Source organism: Macaca mulatta, chromosome 5 (assembly GCF_049350105.2).
Source record: "Macaca mulatta isolate MMU2019108-1 chromosome 5, T2T-MMU8v2.0, whole genome shotgun sequence".
Lineage (NCBI taxonomy): Eukaryota > Metazoa > Chordata > Mammalia > Primates > Cercopithecidae > Macaca > Macaca mulatta.
In genome coordinates this window covers 15,433,819-15,445,627 of record NC_133410.1, presented here as the reverse complement: position 1 = coordinate 15,445,627, position 11,809 = coordinate 15,433,819, and the positions used below count along the sequence as shown (strand labels likewise).

Genomic DNA, 11,809 nt, shown 5'->3' with positions numbered 1-11,809 from the left:
AGACCAAAGGTAGATAAAACCACAAAGTTGGGGAGAAACCAGAGCAGAAAAGCTGAAAATTCTAAAAATCAGAATGCCTCTTCTCCTCCAAAGGACTGCAGCTCCTTGCCAGCAATGGAACAAAGCTGGATGGAGAATGACTTCGACGAGTTTACAGAACTAGGCTTCAGAAGGTTGGTAATAACAAACGTCGCCAAGCTAAAGAAGCATATTCGAACCCATCACAAGGAAGCTAAAAACCTTGAAAAAAGATTAGACAAATGGCGAACTAGAATAAACAGTGTAGAGAAGACCTTAAATGACCTGATGGAGCTGAAAACCATGGCACGAGACCTTCATGACGCATACACAAGCTTCAATAGCCAATTTAATCAAGTGGAAGAAAGGGTATCAGTGATTGAAGATCAAATTAATGAAATAAAGCGAGAAGACAAGGTTAGAGAAAAAAGAGTAGAAAGAAATGAAGAAAGCCTCCAAGAAATATAAGACTATGTGAAAAGACCAAATCTATGTTTGATTGGTGTACCTGAAAGTGATGGGGAGAATGGAACCAAGCTGGAAAACACTCTTCAGGATATTATCCAGGAGAACTTCCCCAGCTTAGCAAGACAGGCCAACATTCAAATTCAGGAAATACAGAGACCACCACAAAGACACTCCCTAGGAAAAGCAACCCCAAAACACATAATTGTCAGTTTCACCAAGGTTGAAATAAAGGAAAAAATTGTTAAGGGCAGCCAGAGAGAAAAGTTAGGTCACTCACAAAGCGAAGCCCATCAGACTAACAGTGGATCTCTCGGGAGAAACCCTACAAGCCAGAAGACAGCGGGAGCCAATATTCAACATTCTTAAAGAAAAGAATTTTCAACCCAAAATTTCATATCCAGCCAAACTAAGCTGTATAAGTGAAGGAGAAATAAAATCCTTTACAGACAAGCAAATGCTGAGAGATTCTGTCACCACCAGGTCTGCCTTAGAAGAGTTCCTGAAGGAAGCACTAAACATGGAAAGAAACAACCTGTACCAGCCACTGCAAAAACATGCCAAATTGTAAAGACCATCAATGCTATTAAGAAACTGCATCAATTAACAAGCAAAATAACCAGCTAACATCATAATGACAGGATCAAATTCACATATAATAATATTAACCTTAAATGTAAACGGGCTAACTGCCCCAATTAAAAGACACAGACTGGCAAATTGGATAAAGAGTCAAGACCCATCAGTGTGATGTATTCAGGATACCCATCTCATGTGCAGAGATCCACATAGGCTCAAAATAAAGGGATGGAGGAAGATCTACCAAGTAAATGGAAACCAAAAAAGCAGGGGTTTCAATCCTAGTCTCTGATAAAACAGACTTTAAACCAACAAAGATCAAAAGAAACAAAGAAGGTCATTACATAATGACAAAGGGATCAATTCAACAAGAAGAGCTAACTATCTTAAATATATATGCACCCAATACAGGAGCACCCAGATTCATAAAGCAAGTCCTTAGAGACCTACAAAGAGATTTAGACTCCCACAAGATAATAATGTGAGGCTTTAACATCCCACTGTCAATATTAGAAAGATCAAAGAGACAAAAGGTTAACAAGGATATCCAGGACTTGAACTCAGCTCTGTACCAAGCAGACCTAAGAGACATCTACTGATCTCTCCATCCCAAATCAACAGAATATATACATTTTTCTCAGCACCATATCGCACTTACTCTAAAATTGACCACATAATTGGAAGTAAAGCACTCCTCAGCAAATATAAAAGAACAGAAATCACAACAAACTGTCTCTCAGACCACAGTGCAATCAAATTAGAACTCAGGATTTAAAAACTCACTCAAAACCACACAACTACATGGAAACTGAACAACCTGCTCCTGAATGACTACTGGGTAAATAATGAAATGAAGGCAGAAACAAAAATGTTCTTTGAAACCAATGAGAACAAAGATACAACATACCAGAATCTGTGGGACACATTTAAAGCAGTGTGTAGAGGGAAATTTATAGCACTAAATGCCCACTAGCGAAAGCAGGAGAGATCCAAAATCGACACGCTAACATTACAATTAAAAGCACTAGAGAAGTAAGAGCAAACACACTCAAAAGCTAGCAGAAGACAAGAAATAAATAAGATCAAAGCAGAACTGAAGGAGATAAAAACACAAAAAACCCTTCAAAAAATCAATGAATCCAGGAGCTGGTTTTTTGAAAAGATCAACAAAATGGATAGACCGCTAACAAGGCTAATAAAGAAGAAAAGAGAGAAGAATCAAATAGATGCAATAAAAAATGATAAAAGGGATATCACCACCAATCCCACAGAAATACAAACTACAATCAGAGAATACTATAAACACCTCCATGCAAATAAACTAGAAAATCTAGAAGAAATGGATAAATTCCTGGACATATACACCCTCCTAAGACTAAACCAGGAAGAACTTGAATCTCTGAATAGACCAATAACAGACTCTGAAATTGAGGCAATAATTGGTAGCCTACCAACCAAAAAAAGTCTAGGACCAGACGGAATTCACAGCCAAATTCTACCAGAGGTACAAAGAGGGGCTGGTGCCATTCCATCTAAACTATTCCAATCAATAGAAAAAGAGGGAATCCTCCCTAACGCATTTTATGAGGCCAATATCATCCTAATACCAAAGCCTGGCAGATACACAACAAAAAAACAGAGAAATTTAGACCAATATCCCTGATGAACACCAATGCAAAAATCCTCAATAAAATACTGGCAAACTGAATCCAGCAGCACGTCAAAAAGCTTTTCCACCACAATCAGATCAGCTTCATCCCTGGGATGCAAGCCTGGTTCAACATATGCAAATCAATAAACATAATCCATCACATGAACAGAACCAATGACAAAAACCACATGATTATCTCAATAGATGCAGAAAAGGCCTTTGACAAAATTCAACAGCCCTTCATGCTAAAAACTCCCAACAAACTAGGTATTGATGGAATGTATCTCAAAATAATAAGAGCTATTTATGACAAACCCACAGCCAATATCATACTGAATGGGCAAAAACAGGAAGCATTCCCTTTGAAAACTGGCACAAGACAAGGATGTCCTCTCTCACCACTCCTATTCAACACAGTGTTGGAAGTTCTGGCCAGCGAAATCAGACAAGAGAAGGAAATAAAGGGTATTCAATTGGAAAACAGGAAACCAAATTGTCCCTGTGTGCAGATGACATGATTGTATATTCAGAAAACCCCATCGTCTCAGCCCAAATTTCCTTAAGCTGATAAGCAACTTCAGCAAAGTCTCTGGATACAAAATCAATGTGCAAAAATCACAAGCATTTCTATACACCAATAACAGACAAACAGAGAGCCAAATCATGAGTGAACTCCCATTCACAATTGCTTCAAAGAGAATAAAATACCTAGGAATCCAACTTACAAGGGATGTGAAGGACCTCTTCAAGGAGAACTACAAACCACTGTTCAACGAAATAAAAGAGGACACAAACAAATGGAAGAACATTCCCATTCCATGCTCATGGATAGGAAGAATCAATATCGTGAAAATGGTCATACTGCCCAAGGTAATTTATAGATTCAATGCCATCCCCATCAGGCTACCGATGACTTTCTTCACAGAACTGGAAAAAACTACTTTAAAGTTCTTATGGAACCAAAACAGAGGCCACATTGCCAAGACAATCCTAAGCAAAAAGAACAAAGCTGGAGGCATCACGCTATCTGACTTCAAACTATACTACAAGGCTACAGTAACCAAAACAGCATTCTACTGATACCAAAAAAGATATATAGACCAATGGAACAGAACAGAGGCCTCAGAAATAACACCATACATCTACAACCATCTGATCTTTGACATACCTGACAAAAACAAGAAATAGAGAAAGGATTCCCTGTTTAATAAATGGTGCTGAGAAAACTGCCTAGCCATATGTAAAAAGCTGAATCTGGATCCCTTCCTTACACCTTATACAAAAATTAATTCAAGATGGATTAAAGACTTAAACGTTAGAACTAACACTATAAAAACCCTAGAAGAAAACCTAGGCAATACCATTCAGGACATGGGCATGGGCAAGCACTTCATGACTAAAACACCAAAAGCAATGGCAACAAAAGCCAAAATTGACAAATGGGATCTAATTAAACTAAAGAACTTCTGCTCAGCAAAAGAAACTACCCTCAGAGTGAAAAAACAACCTAGAGAATGGGAGAAAATTTTTGTGATCTACCCATCTGACAAAGATCCAGAATCTGCAAAGAACTCAAATTTACAAGAGAAAAACAAACACCACCAAAAAGTGGGAAGGATACGAACAGACACTTCTCAAAAGAAGACATCTATGCAGCCAACAGACACATGAAAAAATGCTCATCATCACTGGTCATCAGAGAAATAAAAATCAAAACCACAATGAGATACCATCTGATTCCAGTGAAAATGGCAATCATTAAAAAGTCAGGAAACAACAGATGCTGGAGAGGATGTGGAGAAACAGGAACGCTTTTACGCTGTTGGTTGGAATGTAAATTAGTTCAACCATTGTGGAAGACAGTGTGGCAATCCCTCAAGGATCTAGAACTAGAAATACCATTTGACCCAGCAATCCCATTACTGGATATATAACCAAAGGATTATAAATCATTCTACTATAAAGACACAGGGACACATACATTTATTGCAGCACTGTTCACAACAGCAAAGACTTGCAACCAACCCAAATGCCCATCAATGATAGACCAGATTAAGAAAATGTGGCACATATACACCATGGAATACTATGCAGTCATAAAAAAGGATGAGTTCATGTCCTTTGCAGGGACATGGATGCAGCTGGAAACCATCTTTCTCAGCAAACTATTGCAAGAACAGTAAACCAAACACCACATGTTCTCACTAATAGGTGGGAACTGAACAATGAGATCACTTGGACACAGGGCGGGGAACATCAGACACCAGGGTCTGTCGAGGGATGAGGGGCTGGGGAAGGGATAGCATTAGGAGAAGTACCTAATGTAAATGACCAGTTGATGGGTGCAGCAAACCAACATGACACATGTATACATATGTAACAACCCTGCATGTTGTGCACATGTACCCGAGCACTTAAAGTATAATAATAAAACACACACACACACAATAAATAAATAAACAAACAAACAAATAAATAAATAAAAGATAGTAATGATCAGGGAAATGTAAATCAACATCACAATGTGATACCACCTTACTCTTGCAAGAATGGTCATAATCAAAAAACCAAAACATAATAGATGTTGGTGTGAATGTGGTGAAAAGGGAACACTATTCTACACTACTGGTGGGAATGCAAACTAGTACAACCACTATGAAAACCAGTGTGGAGATTCCTTTAAAAGCTAAAAGTAAAACTACCATTTGATCCAGAAATTCCACTGCTGAGTATCTACCCAGAGAAAAAGAAATCATTATATAAAAAAGATACTTGCACATACATGTTTATAACAATTCACAATTGCAAAAATGTGGATCCAGCCCAAATGCCTACTTGCTCAATGCCCAAATGCCCATTTTGCCCACAAAAATATGGAGCCAGCCCAAATACCCAATCCAATGAGTGGATAAAGAAACTGTGAGATAGATGTATATATATATATAATGACATACTACTCAGCCATAAAAAGGAATGAATTGATGACATTCACAGCAACTTGGATGGGATTGGAGACTATTCTAAGTGAAGTAACTCAGGAATGGAAAACCAAACATTGTATGTTCTCACTCATAAGTGGGAGCTAAGCTATGAGGATGCAAAGACATAAGAAGGACACAATGGACTTTGGGGACTCCGGCAGAAAAGGTGGGAAGGGGATAAAAGGCTACGACTTGGGTTCAGTGTATACTGCTCAGGTGATGGGTGCACCAAAATCTCACAAATCACCTCTAAAGAACTTACTGATGTAACCAAATACCACCCTTTCCTCAAAAAACCTATGGAAATAAAAACAATAAAAATTCTAAATTGTCTATGAAGATATTCTGCCTTCAAAGAGGCAAAACATAACTCCTTATTTCTTAAATGTGAGCTACACAAAGTGGCTTCCTTCCAAAAAATACGGTACAGAAGAAGGGAGTAACTTTAGTGAAGAAATGTGACAAACACTAACCCCACCAGTAATGAAGTCAATATGAGCAGTGATAAGTCATGTTGATAGTGTTTACCCTTGATACCAATGTACGACTTTACCTTTGTGGTCTTTCTTTCAAAAGTCCTGACCCCAATCTAAGCAAGAGAAAAACATCAGACAAATGCTAATTAAGGAACATTCTACAAAATACCTGACTGGCAATTCTCAAAAGCATCAAAGTCATCAAAAAAACAAGGAAAGTCTGAGAAATTATGATAGCCAAGAGAACCTCAGAAATTATAACATCCAAGTGGAATGTGGGATCCTGAAAGGAATTCAGGAACAGAAGAAGGAGATTAGGTAAAAATTAAGGAATGATGAATAAATTACATTCTTTAGTTAATAATAATATACCAATACTGGTTGTAACATTTCAATCGTAACAAATATGCTATACTAACGTAAAAGGTTAATAATAAGGAAAACCAAATGTGGCATAAATGGGAACTCTCTGTGCTGTCTCTGCAATTTTTCTGTAAATGTTAAACTGTTCTAAACAATAAAGTTTATTGGTAAAATTCTTTATCCTCTTCTACAAAATAAAGTTTACTAATACATCAGAAACACCCTCATGGACATACTCAGAAATAATGTTAGACTGAATGTCTGGGCACTCCATGACCCAGTCAAGTTGAAGCATAAATTAGACATCATAGTTGGAGTCAACAATAATCCAGACAGCAGACCTCCACCCTCTTTGCCTCCACTCCTGGCAACTGGGAGCCCATCTCCTTTTTGCACGGGGAACTCAGCTGCAGTGTCTACTCTGCTCCGTTACTCAGCTGCAGGGTCTACTCTGCTCGGTTAGTGGCCTTCCTTCCAGAGGGGAATGCTGTCAGGAACACAGCCTTACTGCAGTAATGAAGACACTTCAACATTTACTCCCTGAGCCTGTGTAAGGACCCAATGAGAGAGTGTGTGGGTGTGGTAACACACTGTGCATGCTGTTGAGTTCTACAGAGGTGAAAGGCTGTTATTATTCTACTATTTTCCTGTGGTTTAGCGGCATTCACATTATCTTTATGTTTTCTAGGCAGAAATTTAAAAAAAAAAATAACATATCTGAAAAGCTAAGCTCCTGTGAATTCAAAAGACAGGATGGTTGGGATTGCCTGCATCAAAGAAGAGAATAGCAGCTCGCATTTCTGTGCTGCTCTTGGCACACAAGACACCTTCTAATGTATTATCTCATGTGATCTTTATAAAATCTTGTACAATAGAGTGTGCTGTTATTATTCTTTTGTAGATACGGAGAAAGACTGGAGAGGTTAAGTGACTGGCCCAAGATAACACAGCTAGGGGGTAACTGAATTATATTTTAACACCAGCCCTCACATTCAAAATCCATATTCTTTTCACTGAAGCACAATCCTTCTTGTAACAGCAAACAGTAAACTCAGCCCTTGGCAGCATAATGATCCGTAAAGAAAGACAAGGAAACTTTCATAACTGAATAATAGATGTTTAGGTTTTTCACATTGAAAAGAGCATATCCAGGTGAGGGGTAAGAGTAACTGAGGAATCTAGTTTTATGTTACCCATTAACTCATATATTCACCCTTCATCCATCCATCCAGTCAGCAAATTAAAAGTCTATTCTCTGCAGAGCATTGTTAGGTGCTGAGAATTCACATGACGACTCTCTCCATCATCACCATCACCAATCATCATCAACAGCAACAACACTTTTATCCCAATTACTTTGATTATGTACATGTAATGTGTGGCTAGGTGGTGTGTCATAAGACTAAGGCTACAAAACATGGCACAGATAGTGTATTCATCACCAATATGGCGCACACTCACCAAGGCAGGCAGCCACTAGAAGGCAGAGTAAAGGAGATACAATCATCTGAACAAAAGTGAAAAAATGCACAATTAATACATGAAGTCTACAAGGACAAATGTACTTGGCGAGGGTATGCTGAGAAGAAGGAATTGTGATATTTAAATTAGTAAAACTGTAAGGAAGTGCCAGGAAGTGGATCCTGAAGATTTTGTTCCCTAGTAGGCAGCTTGACAAAGGCTTTTCAAGCCATAAAGGCAGGGTAATAGCTTGTATCTCTTGCTTCTCTGTTTTTTGTTTTGTTTTGTTTTTATTTCCAATAGGGATGAGTTCTACATTCAGCATATAGTATATCTTGAATAAATGCTGTTTCCCTCAATTCAGAAAGATATTTGTGAAATATTTTTTAGAGAAGCTGCTTTAATTTGGAAAATAATATAAACTCCTCAGAAGGGAAAAACTGCAAACATATAAACTCTTCCCTTCCCCCTTTTCCATCTAAACAATGCTTCCTATTCTTCTTTAAGATGCAGATCAAATTTGACATGTGTCAGGAAGACATCTCCCCATTCTGGCAAGCACCACTCAGAGTTGATACTTCTGCTTTGTAACCTCATGGGATACCTACCTGGGACCTGAACACACTTCACTGTAGCCTCTGCCTTTGCTCCTCCTTCTCTGCTGTTTTTGCATATGAAACTCCATGCTCCTATCTTAGGTGAACCCATATATTGTTTAAATATCCACTTATCCATTTAGCTGCAGCAATTCTGTATCTCATTTTTATTTTCCTCTTAGTTTTAGTTTTCAACTTTAATGTAGTCTTTCTACTAGGTCATTCCCAACAGCAAACATTCTTTTTTTACATTCAGCTTAAAAAAATAAAAATAACTATACTTCTCTTAGGAGGCAGACCACAGCCAATGACTAACAATAGCTAGCCCACTGTCTTGAGGTGGGGTTAACTTTGTAGTACAAATTGTTTTCCAAAACTCACTTTGAGATCACACTGAAACTAGTTGTCCTCTGAAGCTACATCCCTGCTTAGCTTTTCCTCCGCTTTATCATTCTTTCTTCACTTCACCTGCTCTGAAAAGCATTTTCCCAATAAACCACTTGAGTACCAATACCCATCTTTGGATGGGTACTTTGTTTTTAGGGACGCCGGCCTAAGACAACTGGTACCCAAAGTGGAGTAGTCCTAGGAAGCTCTAAGGATGGGCTTTTTCAAGTTATGTCACTTGCTGACTGAATGGCAGTAAGAATCCCACTACTAGTCTTAGCTGGATTATAGATTGTCCCTGGCATATTCAAGCATTGTAATTGCTAAGACTTCTACTTTTGTTGGACTAAGATGAGACACGATTGGAAGGAGGTGTACTAGCTGATGCAGTATCTTTGACACTTGAGAAATGTAGAATAAATAATAAGAACTGCAACTGGTAGCTGTTTCCAAGCAGCATTGTTTTATTAAAAAGAAAAAAAATGACAGGCTTGGATCTATTATTCAACATCTTAAAGCAGAGAGTCATAGGGTATTCTTGGCAGCATTTAAAAACTTTTATCTCCTACAGCCAGCAGGCAGACATCGCTTGAGATTAGGCACCAGATCTCATTTTAAGAATCGCAGAATTTTTAAAGAATTGTAGAATTTAAGAGAATTTTGAATTTCCAGCCTATGTAAGTATACAGTGAAAAAGTCAGGGCCCTGATACAAAGTAGTAGAACCCTAAGATTTGGGATAGGGATATCCAGATAGATGTATTTGAAGAGTGACATCCAGATTGCTTTGAACCCTCTGAACCTACAGAAGTGTCCCACTCTCTTTTTGGAAGGTAGAGAACTTCTTGCCTGAAAATATGCAGAGACCTAAAATGAAGCAGGTGCTTTACAATGTAATAGTTGCCTTCATCAGAATCTCTTTCCTCCTTTCCTACTGGCCACCAGACCTGGAAGTAGAGACAAACCTCAGCCAGAAATGACAAGAGAAGTGGCAATCCTGCTAAGCAAAGAAAGGAATGATTTGCCAAAGGAGCTGTAGGACCATGTGCTAACATGTATTGTCAGGAACTCAGATTGGTGGATCCTGAGCACGTGGGAACATGTTTTCAACATGAGGCATTCCTCTGTAACACAATGTTTAACATCTGGCAAGGACACTACGTGATTGTTCTAACACATTACTGGAGTAACTCTTGAGAGCTTGGGAAATGTTGTGGTCCATCTTGTAGAAAGGAGAGACCAGAGCAGCCATGGAAAATTCTGGAGGAAGGAATCCTGAGCCTCAGAGAAGCAGGGATGCTAGAACATGTCTATCATAGGAGAACAGAAAATGTACCAACTACACATGTTCTTAAGATGGCTCATCAGTTTAGACCATAACAGTGTTTCTTCCTCGTCTGAAAACTCAGATGAACCTCTGAACTTGACTTTTTCAAGAAGTTTTCAAATTCAAATAATCTGGACAACAAGAGCACTAACCCAGTGTTCGGGATGAACCCTTTTAGTGCCAAATCTTTATACACAGCTCTTCCACCTCAAAGCGCATTCCCCCCCTCCTACTTTCATGCCACCAGTTTAGACCAGTATTCCTGGGCTACAACCATACCCAGCCCTGGATTAAATGAGCTTGCTACCACATATACCCTACACCTGCCCAACTGGAGCAACTACCTTTGCTGACATGCAGCAAAGGAGAAAGTACCAACGGAAACAAGGATTTCAGGGAGAACTGCTTGATGAAGCACAATACTACATGTCAGGCCTCGATGTTATGACACACTCCGACTCCTGTCTGTCTCGCAAGATCAAGAAGACAGAGTGGCCCGTATGCATGTGACTTATGTGCAAGAAATTCCAGAAAAGCAGTTCCCTTCTGCGACATAAATACGAACACACAGACCACATCAGTGTCAGATTTGTAAGAAAGCGTTTATACACAAGCACCGCCTTATCGCGCATTCTCTCGGGGGAGAAGCCCTATAAGTGTGATAAACGTGGCAAGCGCTTCTCACACTCGGGCTGGTACTCGCAGCACAGGAATCGCAGGTATTCCTACCGCAAGCGGGAGGCGGAGGAGCGGCAAGCGGCGGGGCGCAAGGCGCGCGAGACAGGGCACTTGGAATCCACCGAGCTGCTAATGAACCGGGCTTACTTGCAGAGCATTACCCCTCCAGGGTACTCGGACTCGGAGGAGCGGGCGAGTATGGCGAGGGATAGCGAGAGCCAGAAAGAGCGCGAGAAAGAGGGCGAGGATGGCTACCGGAAGCTGGGCAGACAAGATGGCGACGAGGGGTTCCAGGCGGAAGAGGAAGAAAGTGAAAATAAAAGTATGGATACGGATCCCTAAACGATACAAGATGAAGAAGAAACTGGAGATCACTCCAGGTACGGTAGTTCGGAGGATGGGGAAATGGAAACCAAATCAGACCACGAGGAGGACAATATGGAAGATGGCATGGAATAAACTACTGCATTTGAAGCTTCCTTTTTTTTTTTTTCAGTAGTATTGTTACCTGCTTGAAAACACTGCTGTGTTAAGCTGTTCATGCACGTGCCTGACGCTTCCAGGAAGCTGTGGAGAGGGACAGAAGGGGCGGTTCAGCCAAGACAGATGTAGACAGAGTTGGAGCTGGGTATTGTTAAAAACTGCATTATGCAAAAATTTTGTACCGTGTTAAGGCCTAAAACCTGTGTGGTTCAGAGACAAATTCCTGTGTTTAATAGCATTTATACTTTAAGCACAATAGAAAATTGTAAAAATTGCACCCTACTTATCAGTACAAACTTTAAAAAACGATGTCTAATTTACATAAGTACATTTTAAAAAGGTGCC

The 11,809-nt window shown here is 39.5% G+C and overlaps 1 pseudogene; it reads left to right on the top strand.

Moving 5' to 3' along the window:
- The first annotated feature begins 10,597 nt into the window (after positions 1-10,597).
- Positions 10,598-11,440, top strand: LOC714811 (zinc finger E-box-binding homeobox 2 pseudogene; annotated as a pseudogene).
- Positions 11,441-11,809: the final 369 nt, after the last annotated feature.